Here is a 23,066-nt window from a genome sequence, read left to right on the forward strand (position 1 = left end):
AATCCCCAAATTTAATGAATGCACAGTTTGCTAATTAGTCATTCAAGAAGTGATTCATTATGATTATTGTTATTAATATTTTAGTAAGAGAATTTCAGTAAATTTCTCACTTTAGAAATTTCATTCAGTGTTTGAAAGAAGGTGGAATTTTGCTTTTTAAAATATATCTTTATGAGTATTTTTTCTTTCATAACATGTTTAAAGGCACTATAATCATACTATCAGAAGTGTATTAAAGTGTCTCACCGTAGATTTTACAGATTATGTCCTGAGGTCTGATACTCAAGTGAGTTTCCAAGGTGACCCCTACTTTCAAGAGACAGTAAATCCTAGTAACTGAATACAATCTACTTCAGAGCTAGTCTGCTATGTATTTTTTTTATTAAGTAGATTTTTTAAATATTTTTTTTATATTGACAAAACCATAGAATAAGAGGGGTACAGCTTTGCACAATTCCCACCACCAGACCTCCGTATACCATCCCCTCCCCTGATAGCTTTCCTACTCTTTAACCCTCTGGGAGTATGGACCCAAGATCATTGTGGGATGCAGAAGGTTGAAGGTCTGGCTTCTGTAATTGCTTCCCTGCTGAACATGGGCATTGACAGGTCGATCCATACTCCCAGCCTGCCTCTCTCTTTCCCTAGTGGGGAAGGGCTCTGGGGAAGCAGAGCTCCAAGGCACATTGGTGGGGTTGTTGATCCAGGGAAGTCTGGTCACATCCTGCTAGCATCTGGAACCTGGTGGCTGAAAAGAGAGTTAACGTACAAAGTCTGCTCTGTGTTTTATAGTTAGGGGTATATTTCACAGGCACTCAGTCATCCATTTTCCCTTCACACCAAAGTAAGTACTTTGGGAAGGAGGCCAGGGAGGGAGGAGACAGGGAAACTTTGGGTTCCTGGTAAGTAATATTAAAAGAGGACCTAAGTTGGAGTGGGAGTGATTTGCAAATGCCTGTCATGCAAGATGAAAGACTGTACTCATGTGCCAACAACTGTACTGTAAGCCATTAGCCCTTATCCCAATAAAATGATAATTAAGAATTGGGGGGATCATAGATAGGCCTCAATAGCTAGCTTGGATGTGAAATATTGAATAATTGACCCCAAGCCAACTGGAGGACATTGATCATTCAGTAAGTTTTATTATTCATTTTTTATTGCTCATAGTAAGCCCACACCTCTGGTGAAATATTGACCTAATTTCTTGGGGAGGCAGGACAGCTCGTATGGATAGTGCACCTGCTTTATTATGTAAACAAGTCAGGTCCAGACAAGCCCCATCACACTGGAGGAAGTTTTGGAGCTGTGCGATCTTTTCTTCTCTCCCTCTGTCCTTCTGATGCTGTCTCTCTCTTTCTACCTGAAAAAGCCAAAAATTTGACTGACTTAGGGTGGGGAAATGCCAATGATGACAAACAAAACAGACACCACTAGTATCTAGGTTAGAAATCAAGCTATGCTGCATTATCCACAACAGAAAAATTTGGAAGCAGCTAAAATATACCTAGAAGGATAACTGGATAAAAAAGTTATGGAAAATATACTCAATGGAGTAATACTCCGCAATAAAAAAAAAAGACGATTTTACATCCTTTGGAATGAAATGGATGGAACTGGAGAACATTATGCTTAGTGAAATAAGCAAAGAGGTGAAATTTTAGTCCTGTCACTATTTAGTCCTGTCACTAGTAATACGACATGTTGTGGGGGAGGATAGATTTAATATCTCAAGTTCACTAACTGCCTAGACCACAGCCCTGAGCACAAATATTAGCTTTTGCATAAAAATTTCATATCTTAGATTTGCAAGTTGATCAAACTCTAACAATGGGCTTATATTGTTCATGGGGCTCTAAAAAATGGATCTGAAAATGTAGCTCTGTAAACATCTAAATCAAGTACAGCTTTAGGCCAGACAGATCAAGACATTTTGGCCTTGTAAATATCTAAAATACAAAGAGATTCAGATTACCACTAAAAGGGTTCAAAGCATAATGAAGTCAAGTATATTAATCTAGATACTAACCATTGGATTGTTATATAAAACAAACCCCCAACTAACCTGGTTATAATAATAATTAATTACTTATATTTTAACTCTTTCTAAGACTATAAGAAATCTCTTGCATTCTCTTCAAGACTCTCTTTTCTCCTGGTCCTGGTACCTTTAGGATATGCCCATACTTCTTGATATTCCTTCTTTATGATTACTTACCGCCATGCTGCCTCTGTTGGATATGGGCAATAAACTGGCCCACTTAATAATGGCCCATTTGGCACCTCATCATTTGGGGTCTTAGGGAACTCTTGGATTCTCATACAGATATGATGGGCCTAGACCTGTAACGGGTCTATCTCTCTCCACTACCACTGGTCACTTCCATAAGGAACAACATCTTGTGGGCCCTCTCAAGACCTTGTCCTCACCATAAAACAATGATGGTAGGGATAGACAGCCTTAGTCTCCAAAGGCATACTGCCCTGGCACTCAAAAAAGACTGGTCCTAAAATGAGTGCAGCCTTCAATGTTCCTCAGATGTGACCATGAGCAATAAGCTTCAGACCAATAGAGATTCAGAGGCTACACAGGTTCTGTTGTTAAATATAGATATGCCCTAGAGTCGACTGATGGAGGCAAATAGTTAATTTTAGCCACAGACATTTTTTCAATGGGAGTTACTCCCTGCCCTAATCCAACTTTCTAGCTTTTTCTCTACTCTGACACCATTCTCTCAGACAATATTCTTTTATATATATAATTTTTTATTTATAAAAAGGAAACACTGACAAGACCAGAGGATAAGAGGGGTACAACTCCACACAATTCCCACCACCAGATCTCCATATCCCATCCCCTCCCCTGATAGCTTTCCTATTCTTTAACCCTCTGGGAGTATGGACCCAGGGCAGTTATGGAGTGCAGAAGGTAGAAGGTCTGGCTTCTGTAATTGCTTCGCAGCTGAACATGGGCATTGACAGGTCGATCCATACTCCCAGCCTGTCTCTCTCTTTCCCTAGTGGGGTTGGCCTCTGGGGAAGAGGGGCTCCAGGATATATTGGTGGGGTTGTCTGCCCAGGGAAGTCTGGTTGGCATCATGCTAGCATCTGGAACCTTGTGGCTGAAAAGAGAGTTAACATCATGAACCTAAAAGCTGGATTAGTGCAGATGAAGATTTGGGGATCTCTGTTTTATAGATCGTTAGTAGGCCTGTTTTAGCTATATTTCAAAAGGCCCATGACTATACTAGTTTTTGTTTGTTTGTTTTGTTTTCTGAACCTGTCATCTGATATGCAGGTGGATCCAAGTTATTGTCTGGGGAGATGATGTCATGGCTGGAAAAAGAGCCAGGAAGCTGGGTCAGGGAAAAGAGTAGCTCCCAAATATGAGAAAGATATATAAATATTGTTGACTGTAAAGCCCATCGATTTGATCTGATCTGATCAGGTCTGGGGCCCATATTCAGCTTAGGAGCCTATGTGACCTCTGCATTGCTGTAGATCTGAGCTCACATTGTTGTCATGAGTAGGAATGTTTCAAGCTGCCCTAATTTCAGAACCCATCTTCCTCAGGTGGAAGATAGAGTATGTTGTCCAGCCTCCCTTCAGAGGATGGAACATTCTCTACTATTGCTGATCCATGTTGAGGGCAAGGTCCTACGGGGGCCCACAATATTCTTATCCAGCCTCAGGCTAGCTACCAAACTACCATAGTTGGGTGCCCCCAGAAACATGCATAAAATGGTTTCCCTAGCTTTCTTCTACCCTAAAATCCCTAATCTCATCTGCTCTAATCCTACTTTTTGGTCGCTGTTCATTAACCATTTTGTCTCAAGTTAGGTCATGTCACCTTCTAGACATCAAGCTACAGATGCTACCTTGACTGCACCCTGAGATCCCTGGGCAGACAACCTCACCATTGTCTCCTGCTAATAACTTTGGTGTTTTCATATCTAAGATCATTTAGAAACCATACAAAAAAAATCAAGCAAGCTATGAAACTATACCCTTGCCATTCTATAATCTTGTAGATTATAGTAATTCACTAAAAAAAAAATCTATGAAAATTACTCTTTTCTCAGAGGAAAAGACTTTCATAATGATCTTAGATATGAAAATATGACGTTAGATCTTCATTCTGAAGCAAAGACTTAAGTGGGAGATATAAATTGAAGAGTAAAATGCTCAAACTTGAATTTGGACAGATCCAGAGATTGTACAGTAAATCAACAGCTTGACAATATGGGAACATGATCCCAAATTTTATGCCAAAGTCATTAGCTGCAGAGCTTAGCTGCAGGAGGTGGATCATTTCTATGTAACCAAATTCCAAGAAGAGCATGGGTCTACAAACTGGTTTTTTTTTTTTTTTCCAAGAAGTGATGAATCATTTCCCTCTCCAAAATTTATGAGTTCAAATTTAAACAGGAAGGTTTATTATATAGTGTCCAGGAAGACATATCTACTTGTCCTTATTCTCATTATTTTTATTAAAACATGGGTAGGAGAATTGATGTTATTGAGTACCAGATGTAATTTAAAATAATAGCTCTACAATATTGATGCAGCAGGGACAACTATAAGGACCTTTTATTATTATTATTTTCCAATAGGCAGTTTAAAAGATTGAAACAATATTTTCTCGGAATAGAAACAGTTAATTTTGCAGGGCTGATTTCCAGAGTTCACTTCGGCAATCTATGCATAACACAATGTAAGATGTATTTAAATACTCAAAAGTAATTTCATCAGGCAATGAACCACGGTGTCTTTCTCGTTTGTTCTTACTGGGAACACACTCACCAGTTCACTCGGCATCCATCACTTTTATTTTGCATCAGATACTCATTGTCTGAGGTAATAATGGATAAGTGATCCAAAGAATAGAGTATTGCTTTGAACTGCTGACACACTGCAGAATGCTGTATTATGCAGGATTGTACTGCTAGCCAAAATATCCATGTTCAGCTCAGAGCTCTTTGGAAAAAGCATGCCATTGCCCCCACAATTTTATATAATAGGTTGTCTGTAGTGCTTAATTAAAAATGGAAACCATTCTCATTTTTTCAATTGAATAGGGAATAGTATATAATGTATTTGAATTGAATATTTCACTCTATAGACACATTTTCCATTAACTATATTTGAATGTCTGTTTTTCATTTCTTTAAACATAAAATATCTTGAAAATATAGCCAATTTGAGTTAAAATAAAAAGAGCTTTTATATTGTTATGAGTTTTGATGATACAAAGATATATTTTATAAAATTAAAGTCCTCCAACAAAGACCATCTATCAAACAAAAATATTATTGATTATTCAATACAAATAGGCACAAAGAAGTATCTTCTAGTTTGTCATTTAAGCAAGACAGAAGACGTGTGATTATTTTCAAACAGGCCTATATTCAACACAAGGACAGAAGCCCAAGAGAGATCTGCCTATAGCCTGAGGCTATTTGCATGAGTGCTCCTGCAAGGTAATATAATTGACAACAGAAAACAAATAAGGAATTTCTTGCTGTCACTCAGAAGCAAATATATATATATATATATATATATATGCATTTAGAAATGCCTGAAAGACATAAAATGTAAGTATATATATATATATATATATATATATATATATATATATATATACACACACACATATATATGCATAGCATATAAATACATTCCTACCATGTAAGTCTATATATCTTTAAAGTTATATCCTAGAGTCACAAGTAAATAGATTCTTCAGTTCAAGGAGGAGCTGGTGTATTTTGGTTGAGTGAATTTGTAAGCTACCAGAATGTAAGTGAAAATTTCATTCACTTTTCTGTGAGTGAAGAGCCAAAGACTGAGTAGCACTGAGTAGTGTGTATTATTTCCTAGGGCATGGGGACAGACACACAGCATATTGGCTGTCTCTACTACTTTATTACAGATGACAGGGAGGTTATGCCTATATACTCAGTAATTTTGAACTTTAATTTCTGCAGAGAGCAGTGTCCAGTAACTTTGATCTACATTTATCTTTCTAAACTAAACAACAGACCAAAAAAAAAAAAAAAGTCAAAAAACTGTGTGAGGTAAGGCCAAACTACAGCTGAGTGATGGAGAATAAAAAAGGATGTGCAATGTTGGGAAATTGTCCAGTAGCTGAAAAACAGTGATTTCTAGAATTGGAGTTGTAGAATCATCATAACATCGTAATTGCTTTCACTAAAAAGTGGTATTAGGGGAGTCAGGCTATAGTGCATTGGGTTAAGCGCAGGTGGTGCAAAGCACAAGGACTGGCCTAAGGATCCCGGTTCGAGCCCTGGCTCCCTACCTGCAATGGATTCGCTTCACAGGCAGTGAAGCTGGTCTACAGGTGTCTATCTTTCTCTCCCCCTCTCTGTATTCCCCCTCCTCTCTCCATTTCTCTCTCTCCTATCCAACAACAGCAACAACGATAAAAACTACAACAATAAGACAACAAAAGGGAATAAATAAATATTTAAATTAAAAAATGAAAAATTATATTTAAAAAAGTAGTATTAGAATATTGCATTCCATTAATTCTAGAGGCATGGATATGGAGTAAGAACCACTTCAGGCTTTTGTGAAACTAGAAAAAACAATGAAATATCATCTGAAAATTCAACAAAATACAATCAGAATTTCTTCTGAAAAAAGCCACAGCCACCAAGTTGCAGATGCTACTAAGATTCTGTCCTGACCTCTCTGGGCAGATGACCTCACCAATGTGTCCTGGCACTTCACCTTTCCAGAGTCCTACCCCACTCGGGAAAGACAGAAACAGATTGGGGTATGGACCAACCTGCCACTTTCATGACCAGTTGAGAAGCAATTACAAAAATTACAAAAGCCAGACCTTCCACTTTCTATGTCCCATGAAGAATTTTGGCCCATACTCCCAGAGGTGAAGAAATATTAGGAGTGATGAACAGAGGGCTCTGAGCTCCAATTCCATCAGGATCTGGAGAGAAATGAGGAAAAAAGGAAGGACAATCAGAAGTAGTAATATATGTGCATATGACTTAGAAAGAAGAGGCAGGACCATAGAAAATAATGAATGAACATATATATATATATATATATCTGTGATCTTGGGAGAGCTTTCTAATGGATGCAATGGGGACACAGAACTCTAGTGGTGGGAACAGCATACCCCTTTTATTTATTAATTTAGTAAATCTCTATTTAAAAATCTATATAAAACTCACCCCAAAAAAGTTGCATTTAGAGAAAGAATGGGATCAGAATGACCCAAAATGGAGCAAGAAAACTCAAAAGAAAAATGAACTTTTAGATTTAGACTGAAGAACTGAGGTAACCAAAAGGTATTATTATACTGGGGGTTTCCCATGGTAGAGGGGTTCAAATGACTTCTGGTAGAAAAATATTGGTACTTTGGTGATGGGTGTGGAGGCTAATATATTTTGAAGATGTGTTTGATTTTATCTATAAAAGATATGAAGATTTACTGTCATTTAATTTTAATTTTTATTTACCACCAGAGCTATTGTTGGTGCTCAGTGCCTGTACAATGAATCCACTGCTCCCAGTGGCCATGTTTTGTCATTTATGTGTTTATTTGGCTTGGTAGGTAGGTAGTTTCTGAAGAGAGACAGAGAGAAATTGAGACTGAAGGGGGAAGAGAGAGGGAAAGAAACAAAGAGTCACCTACAGTGCTGCTTACTACAACTTATAAAGTTTCATGTGAGGAGTATTGTACATTGTAATATTTGTACTCTACCAGGTGCACCACCACCTGACCCCAAACATATATTCTTACAAACCAAGATTACCTTAAAAACAAATAAAATAAATTAATTAAAACAAATTTTCTCTTTCTATCCTAAGATTTTATTCATTACCCCTATGTGGTTTATTAAAGATTATTTTTAGTTGACTTAGAGATGTTTAGTGCTCTTATACTTAAAGATCATCAGCATCTTTCCTCATTCTTTGAAATTCCCTGACTTCTATTAAAACAGCATTGGAAATAATTGTGACTTGTTTCAATCATGCAAACTTTTTTTTTTTGTTCTATGACATTAGTTAAAATTATTTGAGTATTTTGTTGAATGAAGACACACAATAAATATAAATATGTTGTTTAGTGTCAACAAGGTGGAAGATAATTGAAGCCATTTCATCTGAAATTAATTTCCTTTGGATACTTAGTAGTTATCTTCTCTGGTGAAAAAAAAATGCTGGACTTTATATTAGAAGAGGATGGCACTGGAGCCTTTCTCTCACAGGATACTTACTTCTCTCTGCATTAGTGTGAATGGATTCACCTTGATTCAGTGGCATTTTCTCTCTTTGTCTTTGTTGTGACGAACTGCACAGTTTCTGAAATAGTGACCAGGTTACAAGCCCAGGGTGGATACCTGAGTACTGTCACATTCTCTGCTGGAAAGTGGTTAGTTTCGGTATTAGCAAATGATTTGGAAAGATCACTTAACCAATCAAGCCTCTGTTTTCCTCTCTCAGTCACATAAATTAGAATAGATTATTCTATGTAAATATTTTCTAAAATAAATGAACTTCATCCCCAAATTTTATTAAGAGAAACTTTATGAAAGGTAATGAAAGGTAAAAGAATAACATAATGATCAGTTGTATAGCCCTATGGAAACTTTTTAAATGTTAATATTTATCTACATACTTTTATTTTACTAAACCATTTGAAAGTGATTTTTAGAGAGTATGTTATTCTACTAGTATTTCAGCATCACTCCCCTACGAATAAAAATAGTCTGTGACACGGCTACTAAAAAAAGTAACAATAATTACCAAATAGCTTTTCTTATTCAGGTCGTATTTAAATGTCCCCATTTGTCTCAAAATTGAATTTTATAACTCCCTCTCCCTCCATCCCCACTTATGATCCAATTATGTTTCTTGAATTACATCTAGTTGTTATTCAAGACAACATAGTACATCATAAATTGCATGTGTTTTAATATGACAGTCATTTTTCATTTAGGACCAATTGATTAAGAATGAACAAAGTGGCAAAAATAAATGCATAAGTAAATATGAATATTATAGGATAACAGTTTAATATTTCCTTGCTAATTGTATGAATTCAGTGTTACTTTTAAGTAGCTCTGCATTTTTAGTAAGCACAATTGTAACTGATTTTTTGCAAGACATATTTGTAAAAAATAGCAAGGTATTTTTCGAGAAGCATTTTTAGATTGAGTCCACTAACTATATTGATAGCAAATGTGATTTTGAGCATTTACTCTGTATCTTATGTGGATCAAAGCATTGCTTATTAGCTCTACTTAGTCTTCATACCAACACCATAGGCATCATTTTGTAGATGGACAAATTAGATATTTTGTTAAAGATTTCAGAATTACTAAATAAAAGAACTTATATATAAACTTGAGCTTGAGGACTTATCATAGATACAACAGTGCTTTGCAAGACATCGCCTGTTGTAGGAAAGGAATGTATCTACCCTCTTACTAGTCCTCTTTAGCCTCACCTATTGGGCAGGTTGGTGTCTGTATACTCAATTGAACAAGCAAAAGCACTATCTCACAATGTGCCTAATTATTGTTGTTGCCTTAAGGGAACTTGCAACTCAGGGGAAACCCTTTAAAATACAAAGGATCTGTGCATAGCTTTTTGTTCAGGGCAAGATTTAAGCAAGGTCATATCTGTTTCCTGAATGGACAAGGTTAGAGTAGGAAAATTGGAGCATTTCCCAGTTCATACAGAGCCAAGTTCTCACTGTGTAATTTCATGATTCTCTTTGAAAGAAATTCCCAGAAAAGCAGACACACCCATATCTAAACTTAAGTGCAAAACATATCCCAAAGCCAACTGAGAATGATTCAGGATATTGGCCACCATTTTGGATAGCTTGAACTTTTGTAGCCTTCTTTCACTGAAGGTAATTATTTCTACTGTAACTTTAGTGTGTGCACACTATCAGCACATCACTAGAAAAGATCCCAAGTTGCAAAGAGGGTAAGCCAGAAAAGGGAAAAGATCAACTTTATGAAATGCCCAACCCCATCATACTACAAAATTTGGTTTGGCCTATTTTTTTTTTAACCTGCAGGTAAAGAATATCCTTTATTATCTATTGATTATTTCTGTGATGTCACTTTCCATGGATTTTTAAAATATTGACTCTGAAAATTAAATTGGTAGCCCACTAAATAAAAATAAATAGATGTATACTCCCTCAAAAAAGTGATTAAAAGAAAAATAGCCCTCAGAAAAATAACCTACCCACATTTCACCTCTTTTGTTGGGTTAACTTCAAATCTACTATCTCATTTTTAAAAACATAATTAAGCCAAATTAAATATCAACAAAGTCAAAATCATAACAGTGATCAACATAATGTGAGACTTACGTGTACAGACATAATAATCACTGTACATGAGACATACATCATTAGAAGTCTTATAAAATAAATGAATGTGTGAAAAAATAATAAAATTACTACCATAGGTGAAATGTGGAATCATTCCCACAATTTTCTACCCACCCAATTTGTAAGTGTCCTAAATGCCTCTCATTCTGGGCACTCAACAAATACCAAATAGGACAGCAATTTTCTTTCCTGTCTAGTCAGGCTGTCATTATTTCTGCAAAGTCTCTGTGCCAGTGAGCACACTGAAAAACAATCCACCAAAATTTGCAATACATCTTGTGCTGTACAACTTTCTCCTTTTCCTGTGGCTTAAATTGCTGTGTAACCTATTGGATATATAGCTTACTAAGCACTTATTCAACCTTAACCTTTCCTCTCCCAAATGTCAAACAGCTGTAGTAGGTCTACTTTGCATATTTCATCTTGCCCCTTTCAATAAACAATTTGATGTTGTTAATTTGCTGCTAAAGAAAGTCCATGTTCAGCGGGGAAGCAATTACAGAAGCCAGACCTTCCACCTTCTGCATCCCACAATGACCTTGAGTCCATACTCCCAGAGGGTTAAAGAATAGGAAAGCTATCATATAGAGTTCTGGTGGTGGGAATTGTGTGGAGTTGTACCCCTCTTATCCTATGGCTTTGTCAATGTTTCCTTTTTATAAAAAAAAATTTTTAAAAGAAATTCACCAGTCTTAGCCCCTTAGAGAAAATGATGTGTTATATCTCTGCATGTCAGTGTTTTTTCGATTGTTGTCTCCTCCAGTTTGGAGGTATTTGGGGAGAGCACCCTTATGTTTAATTTCTAAAATACAAAATAAATAGAAGTTATTGATGTCCACATGTTTATTGCTCATAGCACTGAGCCCCCTCTGTCACTATGTACAATGGTATATGTAACATGCCCCCAAACATTCATTTGCTTTCATTTCCCACCCAGCTCATTATTTCTGCCCTTTTTTTTTTTTTTAACCTAGTTCCTACTTCAGTCTCCATTCTCTGTCTTCTCAATGTCAGGATAGTTTAGTTTTCAGTTTTTGGCCTTCTGTAAAACATCCACTCCCTCATTCCTGTGACAAATTCTATAACTAAACATGAACAATTCTCATGTTTATATCTCCAGTTTGGAGCTCTGAGATCCAGGTTAATGTGTTGAGCTCCTTATTCAATATTCCTTGACTCAGATATAGCTTCAAAGCTTTATAAATACATCATTACATAAGAAGTCCAAGAGAAAATATGAAAATAAGAGCATTATAAGAGACACTTTGGATGGAAGGAGAGACTTTCTCAACTGACCTCATTAAAAGTGCGGGAGAAGGTTAAACTTTCCCATAATTTTGTTCCCCAGTTGATAACAGCAGAAATACACAGAATTTGATAGTTGATGAGAAAAATGCTGTAACAGTTGATTTCAGAGATCTCTTTTTATGGTTAATTGTCTCTTCCCCATTCTTCAATTCCCAGCTGATTAAATGTAAGAATTGTGCTAATCATTGGGTCCTATAAGACAAAATTATGCATACTTAAAGCAAGTCACATATTTGGCTGTGATAGGCAAACTGGATAAAGGAAGGGAATTGCTTCCATTTTAGCACATATCTTGAAATCCCACTTCCTGAAAGTATGTCATTTTATTGTTGTTCATATTACATATCAGTTTTATTTAGTTCCACAAAATTTGGAAGAAACAGTACTATTACTCTTTACTTCCATAGCATGACAAAACAACTTTTGAGGGTATTTTGTTTTTGTTGTTGTTGTTGTTTGGGGTAGGGTTTTTTGAAGTGTGTTAGTAATTTTAATCCAAGTATTATTATTGACTTTCATGGCAGGGATCCAGAAGAGGAAATGGAGCCTCTGAGAGGCAGAGTAATTTTCCCCAAGGTCATATAACTATTAGATAAAAAGCACAAGTCTGGTTAAAACTCTTTTTTGAATGGGCAGCCTGGAGCGGTACTACTTGCCCATCCTTCCCTACTCATTCCTTTGGAATCTCCCTATTATGCTCACAAAGCAGCTGGGAGTGCAGTAACTCCACACTTTGGGAATGGTAGCTAGTCCAGCTAAACACTAGGAGTGAAAATGAGCAATAGACAAGCAGAGATGGAGAGACTTTACCCCTTGTTTCTGGAGGAAAATACAGAACACTGCTTAACTGACACATTCACCTAGATCTCCACAGTAATTTTGCTTAATCATGCTTATTTATTCTAATATCATATCAGAGGGGCCAAATGCTGGCACACTTTGGTTAAGCACATATATCATCATATGCAGGGAGGGGGGGTTGAGCCCCTGCTCCCCACCTGTGCACTATAATATGTTGTGCACTTAACCAAGTATGCCACTGCCTTGACTTAACCAAGTATGCTACTGGCCCCTTGAATCAATTTGTTTTCATGAGAGGGGCCACAACACTGTTCTGTTCGGGCATTTGATGATGTTGGGAAGTACAGTGAACTTGGGGCTTGAGGCATGCAATTCTGACATGTCTCCCCAGCCCCAGGATTTACAGCCCCCTTTTCTTAGCAAATGGGGTGATCTCTGGCTTTCAATGACTCAGGGCAACAAGGGCAAAGGTCTTAGTCAGGAAAGGGTTTTACAATCAAGTCAAAGGTGACTTTGGATTTCTAGATAAGATACACTTCAAATAGTGTTGGTACTCTCTGTATATCCTGCTCAGGAAACTGAGTGATGAAGAAACCTTCCTTTCATGGCCTGATTAAATAGAGAGGCCACAAAAGGAAATCCTGACCCAGAACTATCCCTAGTGAGGTGCAGGATCCTGAGAAGGAAATGCAAACAGCTTCTCTTACTTCTACCCCCTCCCCGCAATTTCTCTGCTGATAGAGCTTCCTGTGTCAATTTGTTTACTTGTCTTGTCTACCTTCTATTTCTCCTGGAAATCAACATTCTTTCAGTAAAGTGATATGGAAGATGAAAAGAAAAAGACATATCCCCATCTCAACAAACACATGATCTTGAAGAAAGGAGGGTCCTGACTGCTTCCTAAATGCTAATAATTTACACTGAAGTTTCCTTAAAATCAGCCACATAATCATTATAGGATCAGCATAACAATGATAAGCAACAGAACTGTATTCTTCCTATGCACATTTCTAATTAGAACTAAAATCTCTTGCTAAAATCCTCTCCGTCCCACCCCTGAATAGCTATTTTTGAAGCTTATGCCAAGAGAATAGAAGATTGAATACATTGCTCGCTAAAGGTCATCTAAAAGCTCCTCCTCCCCCCACCCCCCACCCCCCACTCTTCTCTCTGTTCACATAAGGGGAGACTTAAGCACTGATGTGCAGAATCCTACTGCAATATCACCCCTGAAATCACCTAGCGTTGGTACATTTATACATAACAGTTCCAATGTAACAGCAAGAATTCCCCCCCCTCCTGTTTATTTCTCTGAAGCTGTAATAAGCAATCCTGTGTGACATTGCCTGTGGAGCTGGTTGCCTGGCAGCAGAAAGAGATCTGCAGCAGCAGGGAGGAGGGAGAGGGAGGAGGGAGGAGCAAGGGAACGAGTGGGGGCTGGGCTCCGAAAGTGCTGAGCCAGAAGTCCACCTCCTGTCATCCTTCATGTTCCAGGCACATAATGAGCCAATAAGCTGAACCTTGGAGGAGAAATAAAGATGAAAAAGAAACAATTGAATGTTGTTATTACATGGGGTGTCAGAAATGTTTCTTATTTTGTGAGGAAAGGATTTCAGATCCATATATCCCTTCTCTCTCTCTGCTGCACTTTGCTTCTGGGTAAATGCATCTCTCTCCATACCATACAGGGGTTGGCTGCTTAGTAGGTCTGTTTTGCTCTAAAGCAACAATTAGCACATATTATCCAGCCCTGTGTATGGGAAAGGAGCACATTATAGCTTGAAAGGTTTCAGCTTGTCTCCTTGTGGGGAAAGAAAAACACAGAAAGAAAGAGAGGGGAGGATGCCTCCCTTGATGAAATAAGCAGCATCTGGAGGCATCTTTGTATCCAGAGGCAAGGAGGTCCTTCTAGGTGCTGCAAGAAGCTGCCTTTCTCATTATGAGCCCTTCTTTAGCTTTTGAAATTGGGCACCGCCAACTAAATCCCATCTCTTGGCTTTGCAAGAATGTTGCTTTAATGAGACAGCAATGATTGGACTGGGATCTGAGCAGAAGGGGTGGGGGCAGATGGCACGGAGGTCCCGCCATGCTGGCCTGGATGTCCTCTCAGCACAGTGTGTCTTGCCTTTTGCCAGCCTTCCAAGCTGTCTGTGACTGCCTGGACACTCTCCAGTGGCGACAGACAATGATTTTTATTTAGATGTTTGATTGTTCTTGTTAATCAAATAGAACCAGAACAGAAGGTTTGTTCAAAACAAACAATGTATTTACAGAGTGCTTTGTACAGCAGATGCACATTTTCAGGCTCTGAAGTTCTTGCTCCTTCTTCTGAGAAGACCAAAGTCACCATCTGGGAGTGGGGGTGGGGCAAAACATGTGAAAATAGCAAAATGGTTTGGAAAGAGTTTGACATTGATGTTGGGGTGAGCCAGTGTCTTTCCCAACTGAGCAAGGAGAGGGGCAAAGGTAGGGACATGCACAATGATGATCAACTCGAAAATTGTGAGGAACAGCAGGTGGAGTTTCTCCCCCAACTCTCAGTGCATATTCAGGCACAATTCCCCCAGTTCAGTGATGTGGCATTTTAGACCCAGCCTAGGAGGTGAATAAATCAATCAAGGATAATCAGTGATTTTTTTCTCCACATTCCTGGTGAAGGATAATGTGCCCCACCCCCCAAAAAAACATTACTTAGCATCTACCACACAGAGATAAGAAGATAGAGACATGGGATTAATCAAGAAGCAAGCAAACTAAATCCAAGCACCAGGCTAGATGCAGGAACAATTTCACCCTGCTGGTTTTTCAGAAGGCTAACACTTTCCTGAGGAACTACAAAATATTTACAGACATTTGACAGTTCTCTAGGTAGCACAGCCAGAGCAGGGACACTTCAGCTCTCTGGAATATCCTGTGATTGAGGTTTTGTCTATACTGCACAGCAGGAGAAACTAATCAGGGAAGCAGCTGGTTTGCTGGACCACACTGGTTAGTGACAATCTCCACAGAGCCTCCCTGGAAACTACAGATGAAATATCACACTATTTCATGTGAAATTGCACTTTTAATCAAAGCAAAAGGGAAAAACACTCTAGAGTTGGTCTCATAGTTTTCTGCAATGGAAAAATGCAGACCAAAGTCTACCATTATTCTTGATTTTTGTAGTGTATTTAAATTTTGCCTCTTAAAAATGATTGGGGGTATGTGGGAGGCAGGGAGTCTGGGCTCAGGGGAAGTCTCAGATCTAGCTAGTCCTCTCTGGTGGAGGAAGGTGATGGCTTGGTAAATGGTGAGTTGTATAGACACTCACCTTAGTATATGAAACTGTACTCCTGGGACTAGTTGGTGGAGCGACTCTTAAAGCATACATTACCATGCAACAAGACCCGGGTTCAAGCCCCTGTTCCTCGCCTGCTGACAGGATGATTCACAAGTGGTGGACCAGGCTGCAAGTCTCGCCTCTCTCTCTCTCTCTCTCTTCTCCTTATTTCTCTCTGTCTGTATTATAATTAAAATGAATAAATAAATAACATTTTTTAAAAATCCAGGGAGAAACGAAAAGAAATCTTAGTCCTGTGACAACAATCCTATAAATTATCTTTTTACTCAATACAGGGAATGAAAAGTTAATTATTGGGCTGGTAAGACAGCATAATGGTTATGCAAAAGAGTTTCACTCTTGAGGCTCCAAGATCTAGAGCTGAGAAGTGCTCTGGTATTTTTCTTCATGTCTCTCTGTAACTCTCTCTCATAAAATATAATAAACAAAATACTAAAAAAAATTAAGTTATTAGGACTCAGTGTCTGCATGATGACTCTACCACTCCACTCTGGCTCTCTGGGGCTATATTTTTCTTTTCTTTCTTTCTTTCTTTTTTTTTTTTTTTTTGTTAATGAGAGAAATGAATGAAGAGGGATTCCGGAAAGAAAAGAAGAGGAAAAAACATGAAAACTACAGTACTGCTCTACTACTCAGGAATCTCCCCCCCTTACATGGGGCTTGAACCCTGAAACTCACACATGGTAATATCTGTGCTCTACTAGGTGCACCACCAACCAACAGCAACTTAGGTTTTATTTTACTAAGATTATAAATGAGAGATGTAATGTTAGTTGGGCTTATTCTAATCTCACTTGAGGTCCTGATGTTGCTACCAGTGGCTGGTAAATCCCCTCACCCCAAATGCATTGAAGATAGATTATCTATGTTAGGCTCGTTAAGCAGTCACCAAAACCCAAAAATGTGACATTTGTACCATCATCTAAATAAAAGAGATGACTCTGATCATATATATATATATATATATATATATATATATATATATATATATATATATATATATGGTAATAGAGCTAGGTGTCTAATGCAAGAGTTGTGACATCACCCCTTTACTTCTCCACTCTTCTCCCTCTCAGAACATACAGCAGGGTCCCATGGGATATACACAGTTTAAGAATAGAACATGATTGGATAATTGAATGAAACTGACAACTTATTAATTTTTTATTACTAAAGCAAAGATTCTGGCCCAATGGGAATTCAGAGTGAACTTCATCTGACAGATTTAACCTGGCGGTCACTATTAGAGAAGTTCCATTTTCTCTAGGTAGAAAATATTTAGGGACAGTCTAAGGAATGGAGGAAGAGATCAAACAGTCTCCTTATAAACACACCTGAACATGGTGCTAAGAATGTACACATAACAGTTAGTCTATCTTTACTCGTGAGGTTTAGTCAAAGAGGTATTAATGCAATTTACAACAGTGCTGTGAATTTTATTTGCAGTACAAATAGGAAAGGACTTTTGATCCAAAACCTCTCTGATGCAGAAGCAAGACATAACTTCCAGGGTAGGAAAGATAAAGAAAATAGAATCTGCATTGCCCTTTGAAGAATTCTACCCTAGCTGCCAAGAACAACAGAACAAATAGATTCCTGGGGGAGGATAAGCACCTTTTCGATCCCGGGTGCTTTGTCATTTTTCAAAACTAGCACATTTTTCACACTTTGCCACAGTGATCTTCAAGTGGATAAATGGATATGGCCAGGAGCAAGTTAATTCCCCTCTAGTCCCTTTTTTAAGGATAACAGATATCCTCAAAGAGAAGTGGCAAAAAGCAAAGGTTGATGAAGAGAACGAAAACGCAGTCTGAAAATAAATGGATTCAGAAACCAATTAAAATAAAGCATGGCTTAAAAGGAGATCTTAAACGACTCACATGTCACACTACTGGAAAAGTTGTGCTTTATCTCAGTCATTCTTTCTTAAATGCTTTGTTTTTGTTTCCAGAAAATAACAGGTTTAATTAAGTGTACAAGATACACTCAAGTGATCCAGACTAATGCACACAAGGATTCCAGTCACTTAGAAGATTTTAGGAAGGATTTGATTTGCCAGAATCAGCTACTAATGGAGAAAGCAGGTCTTTGGGGAGGGAGTGTCAGTGTTGTATATGGCTCTCTTAATGCTGTCAAAACCAGCAATTATGTTACTGGGGAATAATGATGTTGAAAGTAGCAAACATGATGTAAACTAAAAAAAATGAGCTTTATCAAACTTTATATGCACATCAGAGTGCTTTCACAACTATTACTTCACTGAAAGCCTAAAGCAGCCCAGAGAAAAATTAAGATTATTTCCCCATTTCTAAGGCATATAAACAAAGATGCCTCCATGGAGACTCAAAATATAAAGTATCTGAATCCAGGGCATCTAATTGCGATTTTAGTGGAATTTCTCTCCATTGACTTATCCTGTGTGTTAAAGCAGATGCATACCCTGAACAGAGCAGCAAGTTACCTGGTAATACACTAAAACACCTTATCCTCTAGTGCTGAAAAGCAAGAGGATAATATTTTTGAATGACCCACTTAATACTTATGTATATGTTAAGGATTATAAAGCATTATCAAGCTTTCAAAAAGATTCAACAGGCATAGTTACAAAATATTGACACTATAATTTAGTGAATTTGAATACCTTCTGGATTACATAATGTGATCTTAAGAATTCTTTTTGTACAATATGAGAGAGAGAACTGCAAATCAGTCAAAGCCACTGAAACAATCTATGAATAGTAATTTGAAAGCAAAGTAAGTAAAAGTTTTGCACTTTAAAGGATGAAAATGCATTATACATTTCACTACCAGTACTGTCTTTTTCTACACAAAAAATAATGAATGCAGTTTAGCAGATATTTTAAGTAGGTCAGACTAGCCTATAATTTATGGGTTGTACAGACAGTTCAAGTAGTTCTTAGCATTGAGTCTTGAGTCAGACTTGGGCTTTAGTCCTGCCATTATTATTACTGTAAGATTTTTCAACGAGTTAGTCATTTTTTGGTCTCATGTCGCAGATATTATAAGCAAATATATTTTAACACCAACATTTTTGAGGATGTAGTAAGTGCATACACAGTACATTCTGTTATACAGGTTTATTTATAAAATCAGGGTTGGTTTAAAATTTTTCTAAGATCCTAGGATGTTCTAACTGTTTATTAATCTATAAATGAGTTAGATTTTTCTCTAAGATCCTTTAATATACTTTTATTCCCCTGGAATTTACTGAATATATCCAAGTACAAGATTCTTTCAGTGTAAATTATTCCAAATAAAACAAGAGGATAAGTGATCTTTTATAAGTTATCTGCCAAAATCATACAACATGTCAAACTTTTTTAGCTAAACAAATATGACTGGAAATAGAATGTGAAATGTGAGGAGAAAGTAGGACAGACCCACCAACACACTAGAGCTTTCACATGATTTCTCATTACCAGTATGCTATAGTGTAACAAGACTACCAGGCCAGAATGCATCAGATAACTAGCACTAAATAGATTACTGCCTCTGACTGTCATTTATTCTCTGTAGTTCCTCAGATGTGAAAAGAACAGCAGCATTGTACTGTAGAAGTAAAATGAGTAATGGGCCAAAATAGTAACTTGTCAGCCAAGTCAAAGCAGACATTTGAGGAAAATCCACATTATAAAATAATTAAACAGAAAAACTGACAACCCACATAATCACATTAATATGGCAAATGAAACTTTCCAATAATGTTGTGCTTGGGCATAAAATAAAAATAAACCTATGTGAACAAACCAGAGCCCTTTGAATTAAAAATAACACTCTCTAAATCATCTTCCTAGTGTAACTTTACTTATGAAGAAAGTAAGGATCCAGAATAATTGCATTGCAGAAAACTGGTTAAAAAGAAAATAGAATGGAGTGACAAATACAAGTTTATAGTAACAAAATATTATATAAGTGATTAGGCCTGAATGCACCTCTATTGAAATGTGATTTTGATTTTGTTGAGTATATCGTTGCATTAAGAAACTGCTTGTAGGGCCTGGGTGGTCATACATCTAGAGGATCTCATAGATTGCCATGCACAAGAGAAGTTTCATGAGTAGTGAAGCAGTGTTCTAGGTCATCCCTTTCTCTCTCCCTCTCTTATCTCCCCTCCTTTCTCAATTTTTCTCTGTCCTATCAAATAAAATGAAAGATAAAAAGAAGAACAAACAAACAACAACAACAACAACAAAAAGACCACTGGGAGCCATCTTCTTCTTCTAGCGTTTGCCACTGGGAGCCATGAATTCATTGAGCAGACACAGAGTGCCAATTATAAAGTCACGGTGACAAATAAATAAATACATAAATAAATAAATAAATAAAAGTACTTTTAGGGGCTGAGTGGTAGCATACCCAATATATCACACACATTACTATGTGCAAGGACCTAAGTTCAAATTCCTAATTCCATCTGCTCCAGAGAAGTTTCACAAGTAGTGAAGCAATGCTGAGGATGTCTTTCTTTATCTCTCCACCTTTACCTCTCAATTTCTCTTCTTATAAAAAAAACAAACAAAGAAATTACAATATCTGCCATGAGTAGTAGACTCGTTATGCAGGCAACGAGCCTCAGCAATAGTCATGGTAGAAAGAAAGAAAAAGCAAGAAAAGGAATAAACGAAGGAAGGAATAAAGAATGGAAGGAAGGAAGGAGAATGAAAGATACTTATAGAACAAAACATAGATATGTTTTTAAATATATGCTATATTTATATATGAATTTTAAATGTTTTGAAATTTCTAGAAAATAGTCCTCATTATTGGGAAAGCTGTAAGGCTTGGATATTTGGGTAAGGAAAGTGATGTGAAGAGAATTTTCTTATTGTTATATACACTGTTACATGTTTTTGCAGAGTACGAATTGAACCCAGTAATGATATGTACCCAGATTACATTGCCATCTTAAAAATAATTGTAGAATGGGCCAGACTCTGGCACAGCTAGGAGAATGGCATATTACCATATTCAAGGACCCAAGTTCAATCTTTAGTCCCCACATGTAGAGGGCAAGTTTGATAAGCAGTGAAGCAGTGCTGTGTCTCTTTTTCTTTCTTCTTTATAGCACCCCCACTCTCTCTCAATTTCTCTCTCTCTATTTATCTATCTATACCTATATCCAAAAATAAATAAATATATAAATATTATATTTTATAAAAATTAAAAATAATTTTATAGACAAATTATAAAATGGATAAAAGGACATGGGTTTTCAAAGTCAGATAGCACTGGGATTTATCCTAACTCTACCCCTTACTAGTTCTGTATATTTGAATAAGTTGATTAACTTTTATCACTAGTTTTCTTATCTATAGAAAATAAATAAAAATAGCTAACTTACTGTGTTATTATAAGGATTAAAAATAATATATATCTAGCACCTGGAACATACTAAAAATTTAGTAATGAACTGAAAACTTCATTATTACTTAAACACAATTGCCTTTTAGTTTTATAATTTTTGTTAGGGATTTACTAGTGGTTCAAAAGGTTGTAAAATTACAGGGGTAAAGTTCCATGTAGTAGCCACCACTGAAGTCCTATGCCAGCTACCCCCACCCTCACTGATAATCAACACTGTTCTCACAAATTCCTTAGAGTCAGTTTTCAATTTGGCTCCTTTTAAAATTTTTGGGAGTTCATGTGTTTCAATTTTCTGTATGTGGAACATATATTCAATGAGATATTAGTCTATAATTTAAAAGATATGACATTGTATCCTTTGGAGCAAAATAATTGGAACTTGAAGTGACCATGTTTTTCAAAGTAAGGAAGTAGATGACAACTATTAAATGGTTTCACTCATATGTGGAAGATAAAGAAGTAAACTAAAAAGTTTATAGAGAGAAGAGAGATTAGATCATCTTTGTCCACCAATGAAATGAACTTTTTAAAAATTCAACTTTGACTGGGATTTAAAAAAAAATACATTTATTTTTATTGGTGATTTCATAGTAATTTACAAAATTATAAGATAATAGGGGTATAGTTACATAACATTTCTTCTATTTATTAAAGCATTGTGTGTCGTCGTATCCAATTCTGTATTAGGTTTTTATATTACAATTAAACATCTCTTTCTTGTGTGTGTGTGTTTTTATTATTATTATTTCCTCATTCCCCAGTTTTCCTTAGAGATAATGAAAGCAGGAAGTAGAAAGGCTCTTATTTGAAGAATCTGGTCATGAACCCAGTGAGTCTCACTCACACCTTCAAGATCAAAGCCTGAAAAATTCTTTTAAATCTCTGAGGTAGCCCTGACTAGAAAAAGTAAATAAAAGTGTCACATAACTGAAAAAGAGATTTGCAAAGGTACAAACCACTGCCAGGATTTTTAAGATAAACAAGGAAAACCTTAGTCCATGGAAGAAAAAAATGGTTGAGATGATAAGACCTATTTAATATACCAAGAAACAAATAAGCACTTTTTTTTTTTCCTCCAGGGTTATTGCTGGGGCTTGGTGCCTGCACTACGAATCCACTGCTTCTGGAGACTATTTTCCCTATTTTTGTCACCCTTGTTGTTGGATAGGACAAAGAGAAGTCCAGAGAGGAGGAGAAGATGGGGGCGGGGAAGACACCTGTAATCCTGATTCACAATTTGTAAAGAGATCCCCGCCCCAAGTAGGTGGGGAGCAAGTACCTTTCTCTACAATTCTATTCTGTCCTGCTTAAGAGTTGAACTAAGTGACTTTCAAATCCAATTGCTCATGATCTCATTCACTCAAAGGTAAACCCAGCCCATCTTAGGGTGCAAAGGAATATGCCCAGCTTCTCTCCAGATAAACCTGAGCCAAGCTGCATGTGGGTAGTTTAGAATACAGACTGGCCTTCAATCCTACCTGCTCCTTTTGTGTGTGTGTGTGTGTGTGTGTGTGTGTGTGTGTGTGTGTGTGACAACTGCACAACTGTGTGACACACACACCCAACCTCATATATGTCTGTGCCAATCAACTTGGCATGCACACTTGGTTTTTCTATCTTGCTATCTTTAGTCATGTTTCTTACCCTGAACTCCAAACTTATCATTATTCCAAAGCAAGATAATGGCTAGAATTATAATCAATGTTTTCAAGCTAACCCTCCCAAAATTCTGTGAGTTCAATAATATTATATTATTATTGTTATTGTTATTTATTATTGTTATTTTAGATGAGAAAAATCCATGGTTTCTGAATCTAACTGAGTCCAAGT

Source organism: Erinaceus europaeus, chromosome 14 (genome assembly GCF_950295315.1).
Source record: "Erinaceus europaeus chromosome 14, mEriEur2.1, whole genome shotgun sequence".
NCBI classification, from domain to species: domain Eukaryota; kingdom Metazoa; phylum Chordata; class Mammalia; order Eulipotyphla; family Erinaceidae; genus Erinaceus; species Erinaceus europaeus.